Here is a 16,047-nt window from a genome sequence, read left to right as displayed (position 1 = left end):
CTTTATACAAGTACATAGGAGGGAGTGAATAGAAACACTCAGCAGTCAAACACCGTTCACATCTCTGCATAGAAGGAATGCACATTTTTTTGTGGGGTTAATGTCCCATAGACTTTTAAACGGTGTTCCGTGGCTTTCGAATTTGCCGCGAACACCGCATAATGTTCGCTATTCAGCGAACAGACGAACTTTGGGGTCATCCCTACTTTAAACATAAAAATCCTAACTAAGAACGGAAAGGTTTTTGTTTGTTTTTGTCAGACCAGACAATGTCCTGTGTGGAACTGTGTGGATTGGATGCCAGTAGGAATGAGCTTTATGATTGGGTTGATGTTGTGGGGATGAGGCCCTTGTCCCCATCAACATGGGGACATCCTCCCCATTTTGAGGGCATGTGGCCTGGTACCGTTCAGGGGGGGTGCTCTCTTGTCCCCTCCTCTTTTCCTGCGGCTTGCCAGGTTGCATGCTTGGATAAGGGTTTGATATGGATTTCTGGGGGGAACTCCACGCCATTTTTTTTTTACATTTGGCACAGGGTTCCCCTTAATATCCATACCAGACCTGAAGGGCCTGGTAATGGAATTTGGGGGGACCCCCACGCATTTTTTTTTATGACTTTTATCTGTATTGCCATGACCCGACAATTCATTATAGCCACGAGTAGTTTTAAATTACTTTTTTTTCCTTTAGAAATTTAATTTTGTGCAGAGACTGTTATAAACACGAGAAACGTGCTAATTTACAGGCATACTATAGACCCCCCCCCCCCCCCAGGTCCCCAAACACGTTTTATGACAATACCTTACATATTAACCTTTAAAATTAGCACTTTTGATTTTTCATGTTCGTGTCCTACAGATTTTAACGGTGTTAGCGTGTTCGAAACAAATTTTTTGCCTGTTCGCATGTTCTGCTGCAAACCGAACCGGGGGGGTACCATATATGGTATCACAAAGCTACTGTAGGTGGATGCTGTCTTCCTCAGATGGGGTAATCTGAAAAGGCAGTGGCTGGTAAGCCCAGCATCAATGCATTGCACACGTCCTACACGTCATGGCGTCCCTGGCTGCCTGGGTACCACCGCTGCATTTGCCTGTGATTGCCGCCGAGATCTCCCTTACCCTGGCGCCGATCTATAATTAGATTGTGCACCTCACACAGATGTCTCCTAACAGCTGGTCCATCTCCATAGTGGTTGGGGATACACGCCATCAGAATAATTTTAAAGGTACTACATAGGCATTATTAATATGCCCTTTTACCAATACCTCTTTTGATGTAAGTTTTTTCTTAAACCTGTGACACTGTGTTTATGTATTTAAAGTATTTGAGCTGTTTTTTGGCAGGATTTGTGACGTCATACCAGTCTGGGGGTGGGAGGAGCTTTGTTTTTTCCTGTTTTTTTCTAGCTTTTTTTGATTGGTTGATGGCTATTTAAATTCTGCACATTGTTACCCCACATTTATCACATGCCTGACGAAGGGGTCCTGCGTGACTCCGAAACGTTGCACTCTCCTTGTGTTGTGATCATGCAATAAATCATCCGTTTTGACGCTATTCACATCTTTCCATGGTGTGCTGACAAATATCTACATTGTGACTTGAACCAGTTTCCAGCTGGTTGTTGCTGCAGCACCCTAAATTGAGAGCTCATCCAGGAATTTGTTTGCGATGGGAATATGAAGTAAAACAGAAATGGAAGGCGCGCACACCTAATGCATTACCAGAGATAATTTAATAATACGATTTTTTAGGGTACTCACAAAATGCAACAGATAAAAGGCCATAAACACAGTGCATGGACATGCACAGAACACGGGGTACGCATTAGCTGTTCTGGAACCTGGGACAGGTGAGTGTCCGATTATTAAAAGTCAGAAGCTGCAGTATTTGTTGCTGCTGACTTTAAATATTAATTGTTTTAGTAAGAACTCCGCTTTACATCAACTTGATTTAAATCAAATTCACCCTGTTTAGTGTCCCCTCAGTTCTCTGTGTGTCTCCTTTATTAATGTCCCCTCAGTTCTCTGTGTGTCTCCTTTATTAATGTCCCCTCAGTTCTCTGTGTGTCTCCTTTATTAGTGTCCCCTCAGTTCTATGTGTGTCTCCTTTATTAGTGTCCCCTCAGTTCTCTCCTTCATCAATGTCATCTCAGTTCCATGTGTGTCACCTTCATTAATGTCCCGTCAGTTCCTTGTGTCACCTTCATTACTATTCCCTCAGCTGTTCACCTGTGTTGCCTTCATATCTCCTCACTTATCAACTTTTTTACTGTCCCCCACTTGTGTCACCTTCATGTCCCCCACTTGCAGTGGTGGTGCATCCATAACGGTGCACGGGCACCGCCCCATCTCTCCAGCCACCCCCTCTATGAATCATGGATAGATTCATGCATAGCATAAATCTATTCCTGGCCGCCGCTGCCACCCCCTATTCAGGCGCCCAGACCCTTTTCGGGTGCCGGGCACCGGAATTATAGCAGCGGGGGGTGTTTTTGAAGTACCTGATTAGAGCTTGGCGCTCGCAGTTAACCCAGGTGTGTTAGAACAGCGACAATCAGGTGCTCGGGTCTGTTACCTGTCACCTGAATGGCTGAAATGACAGGCGCTGTGATTGGATGCATATCAGGCTTCCAATTGCCTATAGCGAGGACAGGAGAAGACGCATGGAAGACACCACTGCCCCATCCACATGGCAGATGGCGAGTGGGTGGGGATCACATTTGTGTCACCTTCTTCCAATTCTATTCCATTTACTCACCTTGTAATCTGGACTGGTGAGTGTGAGCGCCGGTTGTGGTCCACTGGTTCGGGCCAGGGAGCCCCTCAGACTGAGGGCGGTTGAAGGAGAGTTTGCCGGACCCTGCCTCTGTGCAGGACAGGGGCAGCAGTGGATCGGAGCCAGCAAGGAGGAGCCTAGTCAGCACTGAAGAATCCCACTAGGCCGGAGAAGGAGGTGGTGGAGCCTGGAGGAGACACAGTCGGTCACACATTGTGAACAAGTCCCCTGGCTGCAAGTCACTCTGTCTGGGTGCCTCGGCTGGAGGAGAGGAGGTGGGTGGAGTCAAAGTACATCGCACCGCTAGCTACATGCCTCGCTCTTTTGGACCTCGCTCTGAGACACTGCTTGTGACGTCACTCGTTGCTAGACGCCAAGCGGGCGGCCCTAGAAACCAGTTACGGCAATAAGCTTTTAGGGTGGCTGACTGGCTGTGTGTTTTCATTTCATTCCCTACTTATTACCCAGCCACTGACGAGCGCCTCCTTCATACGGCGCCCATGACACTTTCCATATCTGCCATACCTTGGATACGCCACTGCTTGAATGGGTCCTGATTTATGTGGGTATTATTTCTGCCATGCTAATGCGAAGCATAGAATTGTGGCTGATTTTAGAAAGAGGTAGGGAGTGTAGGCTGGACAGGGCCGAGTGATTTCTAACAGAAGATCTGCCCCCCACCTTCATGTTGAGGGCATGTGGCCTGGTATGGTTCATGAAGGATGGGGTTGCATGTTTGCCCCTTCCCCCCTTTTCTGGTCTGCCAGGTTGCATTCTCGAATAAGGGTCTGGTATGGATTTTTTGGGGGTAAGCTAAAGTCACTGCTGTGCTGCTCACTGTTCTCCTTGGACATTCATGGCAGGATTGGCAAATATTATTTTTGATAAAAACTGTTTACTTCGCCCTGCTAAAGCATGTTTTAGTGATTCGGTGTACAGATACTTGAAAGGGCTGGCATGTATCCAAAATGAAACTGCTGCTACAAAAGTTGCTTTTTAGCTTTGCAAATCTACTGGTTTGAAGAATGAGTAAAGATGAAAAGGAAACTTCCTTTGGCTTTCTTTAACTAGTTCTCAAGCATTGTTTCAGAAGTTTAAAGAGAGGTCACAGATGTTCAAGAGTGTTCACACTGTGAGTTGACGCCATTTCAAGAAAGGGTGCGGAGTCAAATGTAGCAAAGTTTCTATGTTCGCTCCCTCCACACATTTTGAGCTTATGGACTTCACTGACAACCTTCTGGGAGTTCGGCAAACAATTCAGAGCTAAAAAGAACCATCTCCACTAGGCTTGGGTGCTGAGGTTGGTGGCCAGATTGGACCCTTTGACCGAGGGTCTAACTGACCTCTCTTAATAAAGGGGTTTAAGGCCCTGCTCACATCTGTGCATTTTAATGCATGTTTTAAGTCATGCATCAAAACACACCTTCTATACAGTTCCATGGTAGCACACCTAAAAAAGCACTACACAGATGTGAACTGTCCCGAAATGCCATTTACCTATCCAAAATTCTGCTCTATCCTGGTTCTCTGCCTATCTATCACAGAGCTCCTTCAGTGTTACCTACAACTTTGTCTCCTCCTCTCCATTGCCCCTTTTTGTGGGGGTCCCCCAAGGCTCTGTTCTTGGACCCCTTCTCTTCTCTATCTACACCTCCTCCCTTGATAACCACCCACGGCTTCCAACACCACTTATACGCCAATGACACCCAAATCTATTTGTCTACTCCTCACCTCACTCCTTCAGTCTCCATTCGCATTACTAACTTACTAACTGGCATATCAGCATGGATGTCGCACCACTTCCTTAAACTAAGACTCTCTAAAACGGAACTATTAATATTCCTCCCGCCGGTGCCCATCTCCATGAAATCAACAATGCAACCGTCAGTCCCTCCCCTCATGCCAGGGTACTAAGTGTAATCCTAGACTCTGACTTGTCATTTCAGCCCCAAGTCCAATCGTTGTCAAAAGTTTGTAGAATTCACCTCCATAGTCAAAAATACTCAAAAATGTGCCCCTTTTTAACAAATAACACCACCAAGCTCCCTTTTTATCTTCCTTGTTATCTCTCACCTTGACTATTGTAACTCCCTTCTCATTGGCCTGCCTCTTCATAGGCTATCCCCTCTTCAGTCTACAGTATCATGAATGCTGCTGTTTGACTTATCTATCTTACCAATGCTCAGTGTCTGCCAACCCTCTCCTCCAATCCCTACACTGACTCCCGATTGCCCAGCGAATTAAATTCAAAATACTAACCACAACCTACAAAGCCATTCACAACTCTGCCCCCGAGCAACATCACCAATCTCATCTCCAAATATCACCCAAACCATCCTCTCTGCTCTTCTCAAGACCTCCTACTCTCAAGCTCTCACGTCTCCTCCTCCCATGCTCATCTCCGGGATTTCTCCAGAGCCTCTCCCATCCTCTGGAACTCGCTACTTCAACCTGTCAAGCTATCCCCTACTCTTGCTACCTTCAGACGATCCCTGAAAACTCAACTCTTCAGGGAAGTCTATTACGTCTCCAACTAATCTTTTACCACTTCCGTTGACTCATTCCTCACAGTTACATCCTTTTGTACCACCTACCCCATCCTATTAGATTGAAAGCTCTTTTCAGCAGGGTCCTCTTGTATTTTATTGTATTATAACTGTATTGTCTCCCTTTTATATTAAAAAAGTGTTGCGTAAACTGTTGACGCCATATAAATCCTGTATAATAATTATAATAATAAACACATGCCCATTTTGGATTTATGACTTTTGGGTGAGGGATCATTTCGTAGCTGCAGGTTAATGACCAGTTGCTTAAAAGAAACAAATTTGTGCAACTAAAGCCAACATTATGATATCTACCCTCTATCTCTTGATTGGTTAGAAAGGCCACCCATGACACTGATGGTCCAATCTTGAAGCACGGGAAGAAGAAGAGGATAGTGCTAAGCATTAAAGGTGGGCTGAACACCCCCCCCCCTTTTGGTTCGTGCCAGATCTCTCGAACATCTCAAAAGTACGAACCCAAACCTCGAACCCTATTAAAGTCTATGGGACACAAACTAGAAAAAATCAAAAGCGCCCATTTTGAAGGCTTATATGCAAGTTATTGGTCATAAAAAGGGTATGGGGGCCCGAGTACTGCCCTGGGGACATGGACCAATGCAATTTTTTTTTGTTTTTTTTACAACAGATCGTTTTTAAAGAAGCAGTGATTTTAATGATGCTTAAAATGAAACAATTAAAATGAAAACTTCCTTTAAATATAGTGCCTAGGAGTCCCCTTAGTCTGCCTGTAAAGTGGTGCATCTGTAGCGTGTATAGAACCTGCCTACAGCAAAACTGACATTTACAAAGAAAAAAAAAAGACATTTAAATAGATTTTCCCTGCCATCTTTCTTTATTTGAACAAGCTGGAATTTAGACGCTGGGCATCTGGGTGTCATCGAGTGTATTTTTTTTTCAAGGCAGCAGCTGGGGCAGGGAACTTTGCCTGCTATTCTCTACAGCTGGTGGTGTGCTTCTGGCAGACATGTTGCAAGGACCGGGGACACCCTTTGCTATACCTTCATCCCTGACAGTGGAGGCTGCTGAGAGGTCATGAGATATAGCGGGGGGGGGGGGGTAGACATGAAAGGTAAAGAGTGAGGAGGAGGAAAATAATTGTGTCTCTGGTGTGTGGCTTTCAGGTGCTCTTGCCAACCGGCTGAGTGGTGAGAGGTTAAATGCCTTGTCAAGCATGTGGTACCCAAATGGTTGGTGTTTTTGCCACGCTTGAGCTGCATATGTGCTAAAAAAAGGCTCACACAGCTGAGCTGTGAGAAGTGGGCCAGGAGATAAACAGACAATTCTTTCACCGCTCCAGGTGAGCCTCGTAGATCATCAAGGGTTGTTGAACCACCAGGGTGCCGGCAATGCTGATTATAGCACATAGACGAAAAAAACTCTGGATAGCCGCACTCCAAAATTACTTAAAATAAAGTTGGTCTTTTATTGTCAAAAGCACATGCAGACACTGCAAACAACAAGTACAGAATGGCCGACGCGTTTCACGCTGCAATTCAGCGCTTAGTCATGGCTTAGCGCTGAATTGCAGCGTGAAACGCGTCGGCCATTCTGTACTTGTTGTTTGCAGTGTCTGCATGTGCTTTTGACAATAAAAGACCAACTTTATTTTAAGTCATTTTGGAGTGCGGCTATCCAGAGTTTTTTTCGTTTATGGGCCAGGAGATAACAGCTCCACAATCTGGTGAAATAGGGTGGCTGCTCTACTTTTCCACGATGGTTGCTTCTGGAGGATATCCTGCCTCATTGAGGTTGTGCCTCGCCCTCACCTTCCCCCTCTGCTCTATCCGGTTCCCAAGTCCTGTCAGTGACCTCATCATCATCATCATCCCCTCCATCCTCATCATCATTGAAGCCAACTTGGCAATATGCTGCGGCTGGGCAAACATGATTGCCAATTTGTTGTTTAACAGTGTTCTCCCCTCTCTGTAGGCTCATATTAATCCCTTCCTCTACCTCAGAACCAACATCACAATCAAGTTATGTCTGTGCATAATCAAGAAGCAAGTGGCTGACAATGTGTTCAATTAATGTAGCTGACTCCTCTTTGCACGATGCTGGGGCTATGGCTGGAGTAGCTGTGGACAAGGAGGCAGAATAAGCTGCTCTGACAGCTGCAGTGGGCTGCGCACTAATGTCAGCTTGGGTGATAGAGGATGATGAGGATAGTTTAGTAAGCCAGTCCACCACCTCCTCTGCATGCTGTGGCTGGATAGCACAGGCAACATCACTTAACAGAGGCAAATGTGCACTGCCTGAGGACGGACCATGTCCACCTTTGCCTGTGGACACAGACGCTGCTGGCCACCTCATAGTGGCATAGGAACGTCTTCCTCTCCTTGTTGGTCTTCCAGACATGATGGGGGTGTTATTACCCAAATTTAATAGAAATTGGGAAATGTGTGATTGGATGCACTTTATTGAATGAAAAGTGAGGTTTGGTGCGCTTTAAATTGTGGACTGACGCTGACATAAATGTGAAATTTATAAAAAATAAATTAAAAAAAGGGGGAACGCCAGCGTCGCAGTGGGAAAAACTGCAGCTGACAATTAGAAAAAAGGGGTCAGGCAGGGCAAACTCGCTCATCCATGTCTTTATGGACCTTGCTTTGTGCACTGTTGCGCAGTCATGTTGGAACAGGAAGGGGCCATTCCAAAACTGTTCCCAAAAAGTTGGGGGCATGAAATTGTCCAAAATGTCTTGGTATGCTGACGCCTTAGAAGTTCCTTTCACTGGAGTTCCAACTCCTGAAAACAACCCCACACCATAATACCCCCTCCACTAAATGATTTGGACCAGTGCACAAAGCAAGGTCCATGTTTGTGGTGCAGGAACTTGGCCTGACCTCAACCCGATTGAACACCTTTGGGATGAGTTAAGCCTCGCACACACGCTCAGTTTTCTCGGCAAGAACCAGCAAGAAAACTGCTGGCAGAGCTTTCTTGCAGAGTAAACCGAGTGTGTGTACGAGGCTTTCAGGTTTCTCGTCTGGAAGTCTGTCCAGAATCTCGACGAGAAAAATAGAGATCCTGCTCTCTATTTTCTCGTCGGTATTCTTGTCGGCCTGTTTCCCGACGAGAAACCTGAGAGTGTGTATACTTACCTGTCGCCGTGGAAACCCGCGCATGCTCTAAATGACTTTGACGCATGAGCAGTAGCTTCCAGGGCATAGGTAGGGTGAAGCAAGATGACGTCAACGGCATTGAATGTGACGAGCGCATGCTTGTCGTACGCGATGGTGTCACCACGTTCTTGCCTTTCAAAGGAACCGCAATTCTTTTGAAAGGACTGTGTGTACACTTGGGCGGCAAGAGATTCTTGCCCAAAATCTCGTGAGGAAAAACAAAGTTTTTTTCCTGACGAGATTCTGGCCCGTGTGTACGAGGTCTTAGAGTGAAGACTGCGAGCCAGGCATTCTCCTCCAACATCAGTGCCTGACCTCACAAATGCTCTTTTGGAAGAATAATCAAACATTTCCATAGACACACTCCTAAACCTTGTGTACAGCATTCCCAGAAGAGTTGAAGCTGTTATAGCTGCAAAGGGTGGGCCAACTCAATATTGAACTCTATGGACTAAGATTGGAATGCAATTAAAGTTCATGTGCGTGTAAAGGCAGGTGTCCCAATACTTTTGGTAATCTAGTGTATGTCAACAATCTCCTGTAGCATTGCCTATACACAATATTACGTGTGCCCTCAGCTGAATCCCCTGATAACTTTTACGGTGACCACCATTGTTCTATAGAAATGAGCTATCAGTGCTATTATCTTCCCAGCGCTATCTTATGGTATATTTTGAATTAGGATTATCTAAAGTCTACAAGTTCCTTTAACTGTACTCTGCTCTCTGTATTGAGTAATAACGCTGCACTTAAGTCAACAAAGGGATTAGTGTTTGAAATAAGAAAATCTCAGAACAATGCGCAGATCAGGGTGAGTATAAAATGTACACACAAGACAATGTTTGTTTCTAAAACATGCAGCACAAGGCAAACATTACGGCTTTGTATATATTGCTGACCTGCTGAAATATTCTGATTTATAGTAGCAAGCTGTAAACCCAATCACTAAAATCTCATAGAAAATTTGAGAACCTGCTCTATCTAAGTCTGTCGGAAATTCCGACAGAAAAAGTCAGATGGGGTCTACACACGGTCGGAATTTCCAAACAAAAGCTCACATCGACCTTTTCTTGTCGGAAATTCCGAACGTGTGTACGCAGCATTACAGTTTTGTTTAAGTTAAGTTCATCCAAACCTAATCAACCTAATCATTCAACTGTAGCCTATGGTGGTACAGCTGATGATACTATGATGTCTACTGAACTGGTAACGGGTTTTGGTATAATGATATGAAAGAAAGATATGAATTCCAGCCAGGGCCGATCCTAGGCAGGGTGCACAGGGTGCTTTGCACCCAGGCGCCTGCAGAGGTGGGGGCGCCGAAATGCCAGAGTTCTCCCCTTCCTCCTTCCCTCCTCCTCTCTTTGTCTGCGGTCTCTGACCATCTCCATTACTATGTCTGCAGTCTCTGAACATCTCATGTACTATGTCTGCAGTCTCTGACCATCTCCTGTACTATGTCTGCAATGTCTGACCATCTCCTGTACCATGTCTGCAGTCCCTGACCATCTCCTGTACTATGTCTGCAATGTCTGACCATCTCCTGTACCATGTCTGCAGTCCCTGACCATCTCCTGTACTATGTCTGCAATGTCTGACCATCTCCTGTACCATGTCTGCAGTCCCTGACCATCTCCTGTACTATGTCTGTGGTCTCTGAACATCTCCTTTACTATGCCTGCAGTCTCTGACCATCTCCTGTACTATGCCTGCAGCCCCTGACCATCTCCTGTACTATGTCTGCGGTCTCTGAACATCTTCTGTACTATGTCTGCAGTCTCTGACCGTCTCCTGTACCATGTCTGCAGTCTCTGACCATCTCCTGTACCAAGTCTGCGGTCTCTGACCTTTTTCTGTATCATGTCTACAGTCTCTGACCATCTCCTGTATCATGTCTGTAGTATGTCTGGGGGGTCTTTCTAACAGAAGCCCTCTCTGTGTCCATCAGAGAGGCCCCCCTCCAGGTCCCAATAAAGTACTCTGCTTCTCTTCCTGTATTTTGTTTATTGTTAAGAGATCATATAAGGATCACAGGTTAATGAAGATTTCGTAGGGGAGCATATCTGTGGTGGAGTCATTCTAATAGAAACATGTGTAAAGGGGAGGAGTTAGTAAAACTGACCACGCCCACGTGGGGGCACCAGAAATATTTCTGCACCCAGGCGCCTGTGACCCTAGGATCGGCCCTGATTCCAGCTCCTTCAGCTTTTTTACGGTATAGACTTGTAACACTACCCCTGAAAGAGCTGCTGAGTATTTTTGGGCGGCATGTTACCTCTATTTTCTCGTTGTCCAGGGTAATGAATGAGAGTTGAAAAAGTTCAATGTCCACACTTTACACTTCTTTTTCTAAGATTTATTTGCAGAACTTGGTGAACAAAGAAGAAGTGGTTGAGGAGGTGGAGAGGTAAACAAGTAGATAGGTTCAGGTGCATAATTTCAATCGGGAAACACTCCTGCTTCAGCAACACAGTTCTCATCGCCACTCTAGCCAGAGTGAGTCTTGCACACCCGGATAGGTTACTCTATCTGTGCGCCATTCCAGTTACAGCCGGAATGGCGCACGGAATAAGGTACAGTCTGTGCCACAGACCTTTCCTCAAATGGAGACACTTTCGGTTCAGAATCCCCTTAACACAGGATTCAGCACCCGGATCTCTCCAGATTAACTGCTGCAGAACTCAAGTCTGACAGGCGATCAACATCAAGCCTCTCAGTATATGGTGCATCCTTTGATGAAGTCTCCAGGCCTCTCCCTAGATACCAGCCACTTGCTTGGTCCTCTCCAAGATGGGTCCTTCATCAAGCAGCTTCCTCCCTCCAGGACGGAGAGCACAGGATGACCTTGAAAGCGCAGACCCAGTCTGACTACTTGGCCTACTTAGACAGATCACAACCCCAGACCAACGTGGTCCCGGAGCCAGGGTTGCAGGAGCACACACCTATGGCCAGCAGGGCCACGAGGTGGTGGGACGACATACCAACAACCGACGACCTCCGTCCAGCTACGTCTGTTCCTTAAGTACCCCTCCCCAGCATGCACAATGGGATGATCACTCCCACTGACTCGCTGCCGAGGGGGAACACCCAATATCACCTTGACTCAGCTGCTGCCACCCTTGGCCTGGGGTGGTAACGACACCCCAGGCAAATAATGGTGGTAACTCACAGCACAGCCATGGCTGGAACAGAGGCCAAATTTAGCCAAAATTATATGTCTGAGTCAACTAACACTCAGACTCCCTTGTAAATTTAAAGCAGTGCCAGCCCAACAGGAGCAGGCCGCTACATCTGAGTCAACTAACACTCAGAGACTCCCTTCTAAATTTAAAGCAGCGCCAGCCCAACATCTCTTTGCCATCAGATCATACCAGGACATAGATGCTCACCCTGATAGAAGCCAGGACAAAGATGGCATCATCCCTCAAACAAGACAAGAAAGAAGAAGGTATTGTCAGAAGCAGTACTTTGATTTGTGTGAGTGGTCAAAAATACCTGTAAACTATATGTAGCGTTACCCCCGAAGGAGCCGCTGATTTGTTGTTGGGATCTGCGTATTAAGTTACCTTAGTGTTGTCTAGGGGTGCAGTTGGAGAACAGAGTATTGAGCGAATGTCCAGACGAGGAATATAGGTTTTCCAATGCTTTATTTCCAGGCCAACACGGCCAACATCAATATCAAATAGGAAGAAAAGGTTGGTGAAGAAAAAGGGAGAACTTTGCAGTATCAGGCCTGGATAAGAACCAAGCCATCCTGCTCTTAGTAGTACCAAATTACAGTTCGTCGCCACTCTAGCCAGAGTGGGTGAAGTGCCCCCGGACAGACTCCTATCACAAGCCTGGCAGCCGAAGTGTCGCTTTAAATTGCTGGGAGGAACAGATCTCTCTCTCAGACCTGGCTCTAGGGCCTCTGCCACAGGCCTATTACTTGAATGAGCTAAACGGACGAATTGAGCGAAACCTCCCAGTAGGTTTTAGCATAGGTCACTGGATGACAGCAAAGCGTATCTGTCAGCATTCTGGTCACCAGATCCCCGATTGGTTCGTTCAAGCCCTGTTGGACAACCTGCCTCCGGGTTCTCCTCAAGCCGACCCCCAATCGAACGGCATCCAGCCTGGGATCCTCTCAATAGAACTGGGGACCCAGTAAGTCACTGGGGCCCCTCTCAGCAACATAGAGCTCCGCGTAGCATTTGACCCTTGCCTGGAAGGCCATCACCGGGGTCCGTTGGATGCGCGCACCCTAAAGGTGGATGCTGCACCTGGAACCTGAAACCCGCGGGAAGAACCAATAAAGATGGCGTCTGCCACAGATGTACTCTCCCCCAGCATGCCCCGCAAGGGAAAACTCCTCTAATTGGCTGCTGGGGAAAATTGCTCTGCCAGAACCCCTCTAGCGCCACCTGTCGCCCAGGGCTGGAAACAACACCCCTGGAGCGCAGACTGACCTACAGGACATTTCTGGAATTAAAGCAGCCCAAATTTGACAAATTGTGAATGGGAGCAAGAATAACTCTCCCATTCCCCACTAACTTTAGCGTAGTGCCCATACTGGAAGTAAGGGGGCACTACATATATATTTAAACATTACATACCCTGCATGCACTTGACATAAAAAGACACCTCTGAAGCTAGAACATTTATAAAGAACAAACTGTTCTTTGCACAAACTAACAAGTAGAAGGTATGCTGCACACTATAATTATTTGTCTCGAACGTTCAAATTCAAAAGTGCTAATTTAAAGCCTAATATGCAAGTTATTGTCGTAAAACGTATTTGAGAACCCGGGTCTTTCCCCAGGGAACATGTATCAATGGAAAAAAAAGTTATAAAAACTGTTTTTTCTGGAGCAGTGATTTTAATGATGCTTAAAGTGAAAAAAAAATGAAAAATTCCTTTAAATATTGTACCTGCTGGGTGTCTATAGTATGCCTGTGAAGTGGCACGTGTTTAGAACTGTCCCTGCACAAAACGAGATTACTATAAGAAAAAAGTAATTTAAAACTGCTTGCGGCTTTAATGTTATGTCTGGTCCCTGCAATATGGATGAAAATCATTGAGAAAAATAGCACAGACACAGACAGTACACACACCACATAGCTTTAGGTGCATGCACACTGCAGAGGACACAGACAGTACACCACGTGAAAGTACTTGCAGCAATATCCTCTGCCTGTAGTATTAATATGAGCAGATCCCTGACTCTAGGAAAAAATATGAGAAACACCAGCTTTAGGTTAGGTGCACAATGTGCAGAGGACACGGACAGTACACACACCACGTAGCTTTAGGTGCACACTGCAGAGAACACAGGCAGTACACACACCATGTAGCTTTAGGTGCACACTGCAGAGGACATAGACAGTACACCACGTGAGAATACTGCAGCTAGCACAATCACCTGCCTGCCTGTCAGTAAATTAGGAAGAGCGGATCTAGCTAAACTATACAGTGTATAAATATATATACAACACCTGGGATGCATATATATCCTCTACACACTGTGGGCCGGATTCAGAAACGATTTACGGCGGCGTATCTCCAAATACGCCGCCGTAATTTCAAATGTGCGCCGTTGCATCTTTACGCGATTCAGAAAGCTAGATACGCCTGAAAACATGGCTTCAGCCGTCCGACGTAACTTGCCTACGCCGGCGTATCGTGGGCGAATAGTTACGCTGGACGCATTCGGCGTTCCCATTAAAAAATATGCAAATGAGTAAGATACGCCGATTCACGAACGTAGTTGCGCCCGGCGTATCAATATACATTGTTTACGTAAGGCGTCTGACCGGCGTTAAGTTACCCCTGCTATATGAGGAGCAGCCAATGTTAAGTATGGACGTCGGAACAGTTTTGATTTCTACACGTTTTACGTCGTTTGCGTAAGTCGTCCGTGAATGGGGCTGGGCGTAGGTTACGTTCACGTCGACCAAGCATTGAGCGGGCGTAATTTACGGAGAAAATTCAACGTGATACTGAGCATGCGCGCGCATGCGCCGTTCGTAAAGCGTGTCATTTACGTGGGGTCACGAATCATTTACATACAACACGCCCACTACCAGCCTAGTTTGAATTAGGCGGGCTTACACCGGCCCATGTACGCTACAGCGTAACTAAGGACGCAAATTGTTTCTGAATACGGTACTCGCCTGACTTAGTTACGAAAAACGACAACATTTTTTTTCGAACATGCTGCATTTTTTAACGACGTTTTAAACAATGTCGTGTGTGGGCTAAAACGATGTTAAAAACCTGCGCATGCTCAGAAGCAAGTTATGAGATGGGAGCGCTCGTTCTGGTAAAACTAGCGTTCGTAATGGAGTAAGCACATTCATCACGCTGTAACAGACAGAAAAGCGGGAATCAAAGAAGATGACAGCAAGGGACCTCGCAGTCATCAGACCATTGGAGCAGAGGTAAGTATTGCTTCCACTTTAACTGCGTCTCAAAGCACTTGAGGCCCCGTACTCACGACCAAACATGTCTGCTGAAACTGGTCCGCAGACCAGTTTCAGCAGACATGTTTGGCCGTGTGTTGGCCCGAGCGGACCATTTTGGGACGGATCGGACAGGTTTCCAGCGGACAACTGTTTCCCGGACTTGTTTTAAAACAGTCCGCTGGAAACCTGTCCGCCCGGACATGTACGGTCGTCTGTACAGACCTACCGTACATGTCCTGCCGCCCGCATCCCTCGCATGCGTCGAATGACTTTGACGCATGCGTGGAAGCATATTTAAGGCGGCCCGCCCACGTCGCCGCGTCATTGTCGCGGCGACACCGCGTCATCGACGCGGCGACACCGCGGACACGCCCCGCGTAATGTTTACGCGCGGGCTTCTGTTCGATGGTGTGTATAGCCATCGAACAGAAGTCCCCGGGCAGTCCCCGGCCAGACATGTCCGATGGAAACGGTCTGCAGACCGTTTTCATCGGACATGTCCTGCCGTGAGTACAAGGCCTAAGATTTAAGCCATGCCTTGATTGCTAACTTTCGCAGTTGCTTGTACACTCAACTGAACTACCAAGCTATCAAATGGCTGGTGTCATAACTAATTACATGCGTAGTGCCATGGCAACACCAGAGGGAGCTAAAACTTAATGGAAGCTTCCTTGAATGTAAAGGATAAGAAGGTTTAGTTCTGCTTTATGAACCTAGATTCTTCCCCGCAACTCACTATTGACCAATTGCTGAGCTGGACAGCATCATTGGCCAATAGCAAGGAACAGGAGGTAGGGACAACTCGGTCAGGAACTTGACCTGGTTGAAATGTGAAAACCAGAGCATCCCAAAGATTCAAGACTGCTATCAGTGAGACTTTAAAGTGGTTGTAAACCCTTACCGACCACTTTGACCTACAGGTAAGCCTAGATTAAGGCTTACCTGTAGGTGCCCAGAAATAACCTACATGGTTAAGGAGATATTTGCAAGAAAGACGGCACCAATGTCTACGGCACATGCGCGCCGTAGACAACGGCACAGGCGCAATGAGCGTGCCGTTAGTGAAAGCGATCATGCCATCATCGCTGCTCCAGGGAGTCACAGCGCCGGAGCAGCGATACCCGGAAGTTACTCTG

The sequence above is a fragment of the Rana temporaria genome, chromosome 12 (genome assembly GCF_905171775.1).
Source record: "Rana temporaria chromosome 12, aRanTem1.1, whole genome shotgun sequence".
NCBI lineage: Eukaryota > Metazoa > Chordata > Amphibia > Anura > Ranidae > Rana > Rana temporaria.
The sequence above is the reverse complement of the archived record's forward strand: the minus strand, read 5'-3'. Positions refer to the sequence as shown.